The following is a 12,000-nucleotide window of genomic DNA, read 5'->3' as shown; positions in this document are numbered from 1 at the left end:
CCAGGTAAATATGAAGACCATCTGCTCCTTGTTTCTTATAGCACAATAGTATTCCATAACATGCATATACCACAACTTGTTCAGCCATTCCCCAATTGATGAGCACCCCCTTAATTTCCAATTCTTTGCTACCACAAAAAGAGCTGCTATAAACATTTTTGTACATATGGGTCTTTCTCCCATTTCTATGATCTCTTTGGGATATAACCCTAGGAGTGGTATTGCTGGATCAAAGGGTATGAAACCCTTTGGGCATAATTCCAGATTGCTCTCCAGAAAGGCTGGATCAGTTAGCAACTCCACCAGCAATGCATTAGTGTTCCAATGTGCCCACATCCTCTCCAGCATTTGTCATTTTCATGTTTTGTCATTTTAGCCAATCTGACTGGTGAGATGTGGTACCTCAGAGTTGTTTTGATTTGCATTTCTCTAATCAATAGTGAATTATAGCATTTCTTCATGTGCTTATAGATAGCTCTAATTTCTTTCTCTGAAAACTGCCTGTTCATATCCTTTGACCATTTATCAATTGGGGAATGACTTGTATTCTTATAAATTTGCCTCAATTCTCTGTATATTTTAGAAATGAGTCCTTTGTCAGAGACATAGGTTGTAAAGATTCTTTCCCAATTTCCCACCTCCCTCTTAATCTTGGTTACATTGGCTTTGTTTGTACAGAAAGTTTTCAATTTCATGTAGTCAAAATTATCCATTTTACATTTTATAATGTTCTCTAATTCTTATTTAGTCATAAAGTCTTTCCCTCTCCACAAGTCTGACAGGTAAACTATTCCTTGTTTTAGGAGAGTGCTTACAGTATCAAACTTTATACCTAGATCATGTACCCATTTAGACTTGATTTTGTTATATTGTGTTAGATAATGGTCTATACCCAGTTTCTGCCATACTATATTCCAGTTTTCCCAGCCGTTTTTGTCAAATAGTGAGTTCTTATCCCAAAAACCAGGGTCTGGAGGTTTATCAAACAATACATTACTATAGTCATTGACTGTAGAATCTCGTGTGCCTAATCTATTCCATTGATCCACTACTCTATTCCTCAGCCAGTACCAAGTAGTTTTGATGACTGCTGCTTTATAAAACATATTGAAATCTGGTATAGGTAGTCCATCTTCCTTAGCATTTCTTTTCATTAATTACCTTGATATTCTGGACTGTTTATTGTTCCAAATGAATGTTGTTACTATTTTTTCTAGCTCTATAAAGTAGTTTTTTGGTAAATTAATTGGTATGGCACTAAATATATAATTTAATTTAGGTAAAGTTGTCAATTTTATTATATTAGCTCAACCCAGCCACGAGCAACTGATATTTTTCCAATTAGTTAGATCTGACTTTATTTGTGTGAAAAGTGTTTTGTAGTTATGATCATATAGGACCTAGGTTTGTTTTGGCAGGTAGATTCCCAAATATTTTATAATGTCTACAGTAACTTTAAATGGGATTTCTCTTTCTATCTCTAGCTGTTGAATTTCATTGGAAATATATAGGAATTCTGAGGATTTATGTGGGTTTATTTTATATCCTGCAACTTTGCCAAATTTATTTTCTCAAGTAGTTTTTTACTTGATTCTCTAGGATTCTCTAAGTATATCATCATATCATCTGTGAAGAATGATAGATTGGTCTCTTCTTTCCCTAATATGATTCCTTTGATTTCTTTTTCTTCTCTAATTGCTACTGCTAACATTTCCAGTACCAGATTGAATAAGAGGGGTGATAGTGGACACCCTTGTTTCACCCCTGATCTTACGGGAAATGCTGCTAGCTTCTCCCCATTACATATAATACTTGCTGATGGCTTTAAATATATGCTACCTATTATATTAAGGATGGCTCCATTTATTCCTATACTTTCTAAAGTTTTTAATAGGAATGGATGTTGTATTTTGTCAAAAGCCTTTTCTGCATCTATTGAAATGGTCATGTGGTTTCTGATTGTTTCATTGATGATATGATCAATTATATTGTTGGTTTTCCTCATATTAAACCATCTTTGCATTCCTGGAATAAATCCTACCTGATCAAAATGTATTATTCTTGAGATAAATTGCTGTAGTCTTTTTGCTAGTATTTTATTTAGAATTTTTGCATCTATATTCATGAGAGAGATTGGTCTATAATTTTCTTTCTCTGTTTTATCTCTTCCTGATTTAGGTATCAGTACCATATTTGTTTCATAAAAAGAATTTGGTAGGACTCCTTCTTTACTAATTTTCCCAAATAGTTTGTAGAGTATTGGAATCAATTGTTCTTTAAATGTTTGATAGAATTCACTAGTGAATCCGTCTGGCCCTGGAGATTTTTTCCTAGGGAGCTGACTGATGGCTTGTTCAATTTCTTTTTCTGAGATGGGATTATTTAAATTATTTACTTCCTCCTCAGTTAATTGGGGCAATTTATATGTTTGTAAATATTCATCCATTTCCCTAAGATGGTCAAATTTATGTGCATACAATTGGGTAAAATAATTCCTAATTATTTTTTTGATTTCCTCTTCATTGGAGGTAGTTTCACCCTTTTCATCTTTGATTCTCATAATTTTGTTTTCTTCTTTCTTTTTTTATCATATTGACTAAGGGTCTATCAATTTTGTTGTTTTTTTTTTCATAAAACCAGCTCTTGGTTTTATTTATTAATTCAATAGTTTTCTTAATTTCAATTTTCTTAATTTCTCCTTTTGTCTTCAATATTTCTAATTTAGTAATTATTTGGGGATTTTGAATTTGTTCTTTTTCTAGGTTTTTTAATTGCATGCCCAATTCATTGAGGTCCCTGTTCTCTAATTTAATCATGTATGCACACAGGGATATAAAGCTTCCCCTAAGAACTGCCTTTAATTTATCCCACAGATTTTGGTATGTTGTCTCGTTATTATCATTCTCTTGAATGAAATTACTGATTGTTTCTATACTTTCTTGTTTGACCCACTCATTCTTTAGGATTAAATTGTTTAATATCCAATTAGTTTTTAGTCTGTCTTTCCCTGTCCCTTTATTGCATATAATTTTTATTGTATCATGATCTGAGAAGGATGCATTTAATATTTCTGCCTTACTGCATAGAATTGTGAGGTTTTTATGCCCTAGAACATGGTCAATTTTTGAGTATGTGCCATGAACCACTGAGAAGAAAGTAAATTCCTTTTTATCCCCATTCAGTTTTCTCCAGAGATCTATCATACCTATCCTCTCTAAAATCCTGTTCACCTCCTTAACTTCTTTCTTGTTTATTTTGATGTTGGATTTATCAAGTTCAGAGAGGGGGAGATTAAGGTCTCCCACTAGTATAGTTTTGCTATCTATTTCTTCCTCTAATTCCTTTACCTTCTCCTCTAGGAATTTGGATGCTACACCACTTGGTGCATATATGTTAAGTAATGATATTGCTTCATTCTTGACGGTGCCTTTTAACAGGATATAATTTCCTTCCTTATCTCTTTTAATTAGGTCAATTTTTGCTTTTGCTTTATCTGAGATAAGGATCGCTATCCATGCTTTTTTTACTTTAGCTGAGTCATGATATATTTTATTCCAATCTTTTACCTTTACCTTGTGTGTATCCCTCTGTTTCAGATGTATTTCTTGTAAACAGCATATTATAGGATTATGCTTTCTAATCTATTCTGCTATCCATCTCCATTTTATGGGAGAGTTCATTCCATTCACATTTACAGTTATGATTGTTATCTGTTTCTTTCCCTCCATCCTATTCATACCACTGTTAATGTTCATATTTTCCCTCCCTTCTCCCTTTCCCCCCCTTAATAGTTTTCCTTTTGACCACTGCCTCCCTCAGTGTTCCCTTTTCAGCCCCCCTCCCTTTTCCTCCCCTTTCCCCTTACTACTTCCCTCTCTACAAACCACTTCCAGCCCCTTTCATAACCCTTTCCCCCTCCTACTGCCTGTAGGATATTTTTATACTTAATGAAGTATCCTATTTCTTCTTCGCATCAAGAGTGACAGGAACAAATCTCATGTGAAGCTCCTCTCCCTCCCCTCTTTCCCTCTAAAATGATACTTTTTGCGTTTCTTCTCCCTAGAGTCCTATGCTTAACTGGTTGTTATTCCCTCCTTGTACCAGAACCAATGAGGGAAAAGCTCATATGCTTCCCAACTCCCTCACATTTTTTCCTCTGCTATACAGTTTTCACGCCTCCATGTGTGGCATAATTTACCCTTTTCCACTTCATCCATTCCCTTTCTTCCATTGCAGTCCCTTTCTAGCCCTTAATAAGATTTTTTTTAATCGTCATTTTGTGTATTTTATAGTCATACCTTCTACTTGTCTATAACCAGTTTTCTTTTATCAAATAGCAGGGTGTGTGTGTGTGTGTTCTCCTTGTGTAGCTTTCTAAGTCACTTTTGCATCTCGTAATTGGAGGTTGAATTTTCCATTGAGTTCTGACTTTTTTATCAAGAAGGTCTGGAACTCTGTTATATCATTGAATGACCATCTCTTTGCATGGAACAATATGCTCAGTCTCACTGGGTATGTGATCCTTGGTTGTAACCCAAGCTCTTTTGCCTTCCGGAAAATTGTTTTCCACTGCCTCCGATCTTTCAGTGTAGAGGCTGCCAAATCCTGTGCAATTCTCACTGTGGACCCTCCATATTTGAATTGTTTCTTTCTGGCAGCTTGAAGTATTTTCTCTTTTAACTGGTAGTTCTGGAGTTTGGCCACAACATTTCGAGGACTTTTCAGTTTGGAATCTCTTTCAGCAGGTGTGCGGTGGATTCTCTCAATTTCTATTTTGCCCTCAGGTTCTAGTATCTCAGGGCAGTTTTCCTTAAATGAGCTCTTGGAGAATGTTGTCCAGGATCATTTTTTCATCATGATTTTCTGGTAGGCCTATGATTCTCAGATTATCTCTCCTGAATCTGTTTTCCAGGTCAGTTATTTTTTCTTTGAGGTATTTTACCTCTTTTTCTAATTTTTCATTCTTGTTGTTTTGCTTGACTAATTCTTGGTTCCTCATAGAGTTATTTTTTCCATTTGTTTAATTCTGGTTTTTAGCAAATCATTTTCCTTGGTTAATTTTTGACGCTCCTTTTCCATATCATACACTTTTCTTTTTAGAGAGATGTTTTCCTCATTATAATGTTTTTCGAATTCTGCCATTTTCATTTTGAGAGAATTATTCATTTTGTCTTCTATCTCTCTCATTTTGTTTTCAAAGTTCCTTTTGATCTCATCCAGGAGAGCCTTCTGTATTTGGGATCCATTCCCTGTTGAAGTTTCAGCTTTGGGTGTGGAGTCCATATTGTCTCCCTCTGAGATTGTTTCCTCCCTCTGAGGATAGTAGGACTCCAGAGTCTTTGTCTTTGTAGTCTGCTTTCTACCCATTTTGAGGCAGGGTCCTAACCACGTCCTTCCTCTAGTATCCCAAGCCTTACTGTAGAGGGTTTTGCCCTGGGGCAAGAGTTACTATGTTTTCAGGGTCAGAGGGGGGGTTTGGAGCAAGCTAGGTTCACTCTGTCATCCTGGACTTTGGAGGTCTTGAAAGGGGCTTTTTTTTTTTAATTTCAGGGCTATGAAGTGGTAGCACCAGGAGTGTTTGCTCTCCAGGATAGGGGCCCCTGTATTTGCTTCTTACCTTGCTCTTTCCAGTCCCAGCCCTTTGGTGATAGGCCTAGTAGTGGACCTTGTGGTTGGTGGGAAGACTTGCCCTCAGAGTTGATCAGGCCCCTTCCATGCCTGCCTCTCCAGGCCGCACCTTCCGGGCCTGCCTCTGCATCTGCTGGCCTCACTGCGCCTTCCCTCCCTGCCTCTGCGTCTCTGATAATTTCTTGATAGATTATGTATATGTTCTTTTTTGATCACGGCTTTCAGTTAGTTTTATAGTTCTCAAATTCTTTCTCTTTGATCTCGTTTCCAGGTCAGTTTTTTTTTTTTCAGTGAAATATTTAACATTTTCTTCTAATTTTGTTTATTCTTGATGTCTCATTGAGTCATTAGTTCCACTTGTTTAATCTTAATTTTTTTGGGGGGGAGTTAGAGTTGAGAAAGTTTATTATCATGCCATTACAGCGGGCAAGAGTCCTTTAGGGGACCTGCAAGTGAGAGGGGTACATGCTTTTACCCTTAAAGGGTAGGGCTGCCATTTTCAGGGCTGACCTGATGGGAGGGGCCTCAGTGCATAGACAAAGGTCAGAGCTGACAAAAAGGAGCATGTGAATACATAGTTTAGATGAGATTTGGGCCAGGTTGAAGGAGACAAAAGACAAGGACAAAGGCAGGTGTGGGCCAGGACTGAGAAGAAATGAAGAGATTAAGTAAGAACAAAAGGGGTCACAGGGTGTTGCCTAGGTGGAGTGTGGGATAGGGAGAAGGGGCAGAGCTCAAGGGTGGGAAAGGAAAAATTGCAGTTACAACTTCACAGACTGGTTTTATAAGTTGGTGTGACCTAGACCCCAGGTACCCCATCATTCTCCCCTTAAACAGATGACACCCGAATTCATTCGGGGATACAGGATGATGATGATCTCAGCTTCCCGAGCTACTTCCCGCTGGGGAAGGGCATAGAGCTGTCCCTGCCTCTCAGGTATCATTGTTCAAGGGGTGGGGTCGGTGGCCAAGGTCCAGAATTTGGCCAATGCCAGGTCCAAGGGGTGATGGGTAATGACTTTGGGCAATGGTTGGTACTCAGCCTGCACAATTATCTGCAAATGGAATGCACTGAGCCTAAAAGAGACAAGCTTAGCAAGAAGGTTAAGCAGAAAGGCACACAAGATATCAGGGAGAAGAAAGAGAAGAGTTAAAAGTAACATTGCTAGGGCAAATGGCAATTACAAAGAGGCTAATACATAAAAGGAGTAGGTCAAATATGATTTCACTTCCTTCTATCCACCTTCTCGTTAGAGTTTCTCCGGAACAGCAGTTTAAGATCGTCTATAGGGTCACAGGAGTACTCCGGAGGCCCAGCTGGGCCTTTCTTCGGGCGATTCCTTCTCCAGTGGTCCTCACTCCTGCAGGTTGGGCACGGTCCTGGAGGTCTCCCCCTGGAAGCAGTCCTAGTAGGACAGTTACGTGACCAATGACCCTCCCTGTTGCATCGGAGACAGGCCATCTCACTGCTCCAAGTATTGGGGGTGCTGCTAAGGTTACTGGTCAGGACCGCAGCTAGAAGCTGAGCCTGCTATTTGTTTCTGGCCTTTGCCCTACGGTCTTTTTCCTCTGCCAGTGCTAGGTCTCTGTTATTAAAGACTCCAAAAGCTGCCTCTAACAATTCGTTCTGAGGTGTTTGGGGTCCCATAGCCAATTTCCCAAATTTCCGCCTGATATCTGGGGCAGACTGATTAATAAAATACATGGCAAGGATCATTATCCCCTCAGGAGAGTTGGGATCCAGGTTAGTAAAGCATTTTAAGGCTTCTACGAAGTGGCCCAGGAAAAGGGCTGGGTTCTCATCAGCACCTTGGGTAATTTCCCTGAGGCAGTCATAGTTCACAGCTTTTTAAAATCCTACTTTCATCCCTTCTACCAGACAGAGTATCAGATGGTCTCTTCTCTCCCTGTCTGCAGTTAATTGATAATTCCACCCAGGATCTGCCACTGGGACAGCTGTGGCTCCCAGAGGATACCTGCTGGGTGAGGAGATGGCCATATCATCTCCAAACTTCTGGGCTAGGTCCCAGATTCTCTTTTTCTCCTCTATAGTACAGCAAGTGGAGAGAATGATGTTAATATCTCCCCACAACAAATCAAATTGGAGAGAAATGTCTCTGAACCCTTCCATAAACTTAGTGGGGTTCTCAGAGTACCGGCCTAGCTTCTCCTTGATCTGGGAGAGGTCAGAAATTGAGAAGTGGGCATGGACCCTAATCGTTCCTCCAGTTGAATCAGCGACCTGTCTCAATGGGGCTATGGTCGCTGGAAGTGGGGGGTCCGGTAGCGTCCCTCCGGTGGAATTTGCTGCTTCCTTTAGAGGAGCCAGCATGGAGGGAGTGGAGGAATCAGGGGCGGGGGTGGAGAAGGGAGATAGGGAGTTCCACCCCTAGTAAGGGAAGGGCTGGGAAGAAACGATTCCCGGGAACCAAATTCACTTGCATAGGTCTAGGAGACCAATGAGCAGGCGGATCTGGCAGGTATGGGGGAGGAATATCCTTTAGAGGTCTGCTAGCTTCCCGGCATGGGGAAGGAGCAGATGGACCCAGTGGAGAGGGACCCGGAGGGGGGGGGCGGCACTCTCAGGGCTGCTATCGGGGGTCCAGAAAGAAAGGGATTGTCCAGGAGGTCATTTGCATTCCCTTTTGCTGGGGTGAGCTTAACTAGAATAACTCTATGCTGTTTCGTAACTCAGTGTTCTGAGAGAGGGACGTAAAAGCCTGGACATAGGGAACTTCAGTGAACTTCCCTTGTTGGTGGCATAGCAGATCAAGCTGCAGTATAGTATTATAGCTTAAAGTTCAGCCAACAGGCCACTTTTCCCAATCCCCCAAAGTGTATTGGGGCCAGGCAGTGTTACAGAAAAATATGAGACTTTTTTCTTGAGGTCTTGAAGACCGAGTTTGTTCCTATTGTTCAAAAGACATCCTGGGGTGAGTCTCGGGGTATGGAGGGAGACTGACCCATCATTTCCTGACTCCTGAGTCAGAATCACTTGTAGTTGTCTGCTTTTCTGTCTCACGTGAAAAGTCTTGCGTAAAAAATTATATGTGTATATTTTCTTAGACGCGGAGACACCTAGACGCCTAGACAGGGTGCCCCCCCATCCATGTGGGATGTTTCCCAGGTCTATTAAAAAATAGACTGGAAGCATCCAATGAAGCCTTCCTAGGTGGTTGAAGGACCCGCCTGTACAGGACGAGAGGGAGGAGGTAAAGGAGCTTACCGGGGAACTCCAAGAGAGCTTGAGACCACAGACTCTCCAAACTGGCTCGCCAAAATGATGGGGGACAGGATCCCAATAGGTTCAGCAGGAACCCTGATCTCATCCAAGACCAGGAAACCCGCAATGGTGTCTGGAAAGAATTCAGCTCAGCCTTGCTTGGAGTTAGAGTTGAGAAAGTTTATTGTTACACCATTACAGTGGGCAAGAGTCCTTTAGGGGACCTGCCTAATCTTAACTGTCTCAAGCTTCATTTTTTTGTGTAGCTGTTTTCAGAGCTTTTTCTGGGGTTTGTAAGCTTTCAGTTCCTTCCAGGTGGTAGGTTTTAAGGAAAGCTGGGTTTACTCCTCTACTGGCCTATGCTCTGGTCTATGAGTGCCCTGGAACTGCAATGAAGGTCCCTGCTCCTCTGTAATCTCAAGCTTTGGTGGGCTGATGCTCTTCCTCACTCTCTGACTGCCATCCAGGACTGTGATTCAGGACTGCAACCTGGGTCCAGGTATGGGTAATGAAAGAGAGTCCTGAATCTGGTGCTAGCCAAGGGACCCCTGTAATCTGCTTCTGATCAATTGTCTAACTCCCTTACTCTCTGTGGGCTGAGAAGTCCAGAAACTGGTCCTGCTCCCTTTGATTCAGTTATCCCCAAAGCTTGCAGTTATTTTATTGAGCCAAAGACTATAAGTGCTCCACTCCAAGGCATGCTCCACTCTCACCCCAGTGTGATAGACCTCTACTACTGACCTTATCAGTTTTCTTGGGCTGGAAAATTGTTTCAACCTCTCCTTTTGTGGCTTCTACTGCTTAAAAATTTGTTTTGAGGCATTATTTAAAGTAGTTTGGAGGGGAATTTGAAAAAGTTCAGTAATGTCCCTGCCTTTTCTCTGGCATTTTTCCTCTGTCCCCAGAGGGATATTATTCATAAAAATAGTCTCTTCCTTGAAATATAGAGGTAACCAATCTTCTAACAGGCAGCATGGCATATTGAATAGAGTGGTGCCTTTTGCATCAGGAAGATCTTTGTTTAAGATTTAACTCTTTTGTAACAATGAACAAGATATTTAACCTCACAGTGCCATGGACAAAAATCTAAGACTACCCAGGTGCTGACCTGCATTGTAAGAGGGTGTTTCCTTACCAGGAATTTATTTTATATTTATTGAGTCATAGATCCTGCAACAACAACAAAATACCTCCATAGCATTTGTTATCTAGACAATACTCATGTCTGACACAAGGTTGAATATGTAGTCATAATAATAGTTTTTTTAAGAGGCATTGAATTCTTGAAAGAAAGAATTATCTCCATTTTACACTGAAACACACCTAAGACAGAAGTAAAATTGTTTTTCTATAGTCACATGATGCTTTTTGTTGATTAGTAAAATATTTGAGTCTAAACAAACATCTTTCTATATTAAGTCATTTATATGCTACATTAAAGTTGAATTAAATGACAGAGTGGAATTCTAGAGAGTCCTGAAGTGCCATTACAATATTGTTATTCATCACAGTGCTCTTATTTTCAAATCAGAATTATAATGAATTTTGGTAATTACAAAATAGAGCAGTTGACATCCAGTAGCTTCAAAGTAAGTATCTTTGCCACCAAGGTTATTCACATATAAAAAGAGAAAACTATACAGATGCTTCCTTTGTTCCATATTTCCCAGACCTACTTAGTCAACAGAATATGTGAGGACAAAGTAATTCCCTACACTCCCCACCCACCATCCAAATACTTCACAGCTAAAAGCATGTATAAGCCAGCAGCAAGTGTGGTGTTCTATAGACAGATTTGGTTACTTGAAGAGGAAGTGTGAAGTTTTCTCTCTCTTTTTTTTATTTTGTAAAGAAAACATCCAGCAGATGTTTAAGTTTTTGTATATCTTCTTGAATTGCCTGGCGAGCTGAGTTCCTCTACTACTAGTGGTTGTAACCCCTGATGCAGTGATAAAATGGGGATAATTTGCAGGGACAGATAGTGAGGCTTAATTTGTACTTGACAAGGCTTGACAGAGAGGATGTGTCAAGAATACCAAGGCTCAATATTACATAAAAGAAACATTAAAAACTGCTCTCCTGAATCATAAAAGGGACAGCAAGCAATAGGATGTGATAAAATGTGGTCAAAATATTCATTTTGGTGAAAATATTACATTATGAGTGAGTTGTAAAGGATCTAAAAGTCATCCAACTCAACCAAGATCTTTAAAAATATCCTTTCTACAAAATCCTTGATGAACAGTCATTGAACTTCTATTTGAAGATTTCCAGTGAGGAAGAATACATTACTCACAAAGCAACTCATACTATTTTTAAATAGCTTTAATGGTTAAGAATTTTTTTTCCTTATAGTAAGTCAAAATTTGTTTTTCTGAGACTTCCACCAATTTCTTTTAGTTCTATCTGGGCATGAGAAGAATAAATCAAATACTCATGAAATTATAGCCTTTCAAGTACTTTGAAGAGGTCTATCTCACCCCTCTCCCCAAGTTTTCACTTTTCCAGTTAAAATATCCCTAATTATTTTAACCAGTGTTTACCACCATGGTTGGCATCCTCTCCATGCTTTTTCAGTAGAATTGTCAATTGTATTCTTATAATGTGCCACCTATAACCAAACACAACATTCCAGACATAGTCTAATCAGGGCAGAGTTCAGAGAAACTATGATTCTCTTTATTCTGGACAGAGTAGGTACAACTCTCATATTACCTTTTTGGACTTTCATCAATGACAATAGACCAGAATTTGCTAAGTTTTTGCTATATGCCAGGCACTGTTCTATGTGCTGAGCATGCCACACTGATGATTCATTTTGAGCTTTCACATAACTGGTATTTCCCAATCTTATTCATGGTAACTGTTTTCTGAAGCTCCCTTCTCTACAGGAATTTAACAATTCTTGTTTTTTTTGTGTGTGTGTTTTTTTTTTTTACAAAATATTTGGTGGGTTATTTTAGACAGTGAGATCTTTTATTAAGCTCCTACTTTTTGCAAGGTACTGTTCTAGATTTTGGATTCCTGTTTCTACCTATCTGTCTGTCTATCTCCTATACATATTCATTTCATTTCTACCTTAATTAGCTAATATTTTTCTAATATTTTAATTTTAGAAAATAAAATCAGAATGATAGCTAGTCTTTATG

This window comes from Petaurus breviceps, unplaced genomic scaffold (assembly GCF_028583685.1).
Source record: "Petaurus breviceps papuanus isolate PSGF00001 unplaced genomic scaffold, PetGlider_PUasm1.0 151, whole genome shotgun sequence".
In the NCBI taxonomy this organism is placed as follows: domain Eukaryota; kingdom Metazoa; phylum Chordata; class Mammalia; order Diprotodontia; family Petauridae; genus Petaurus; species Petaurus breviceps.
Note: the sequence above shows the minus strand (reverse complement) of the source record.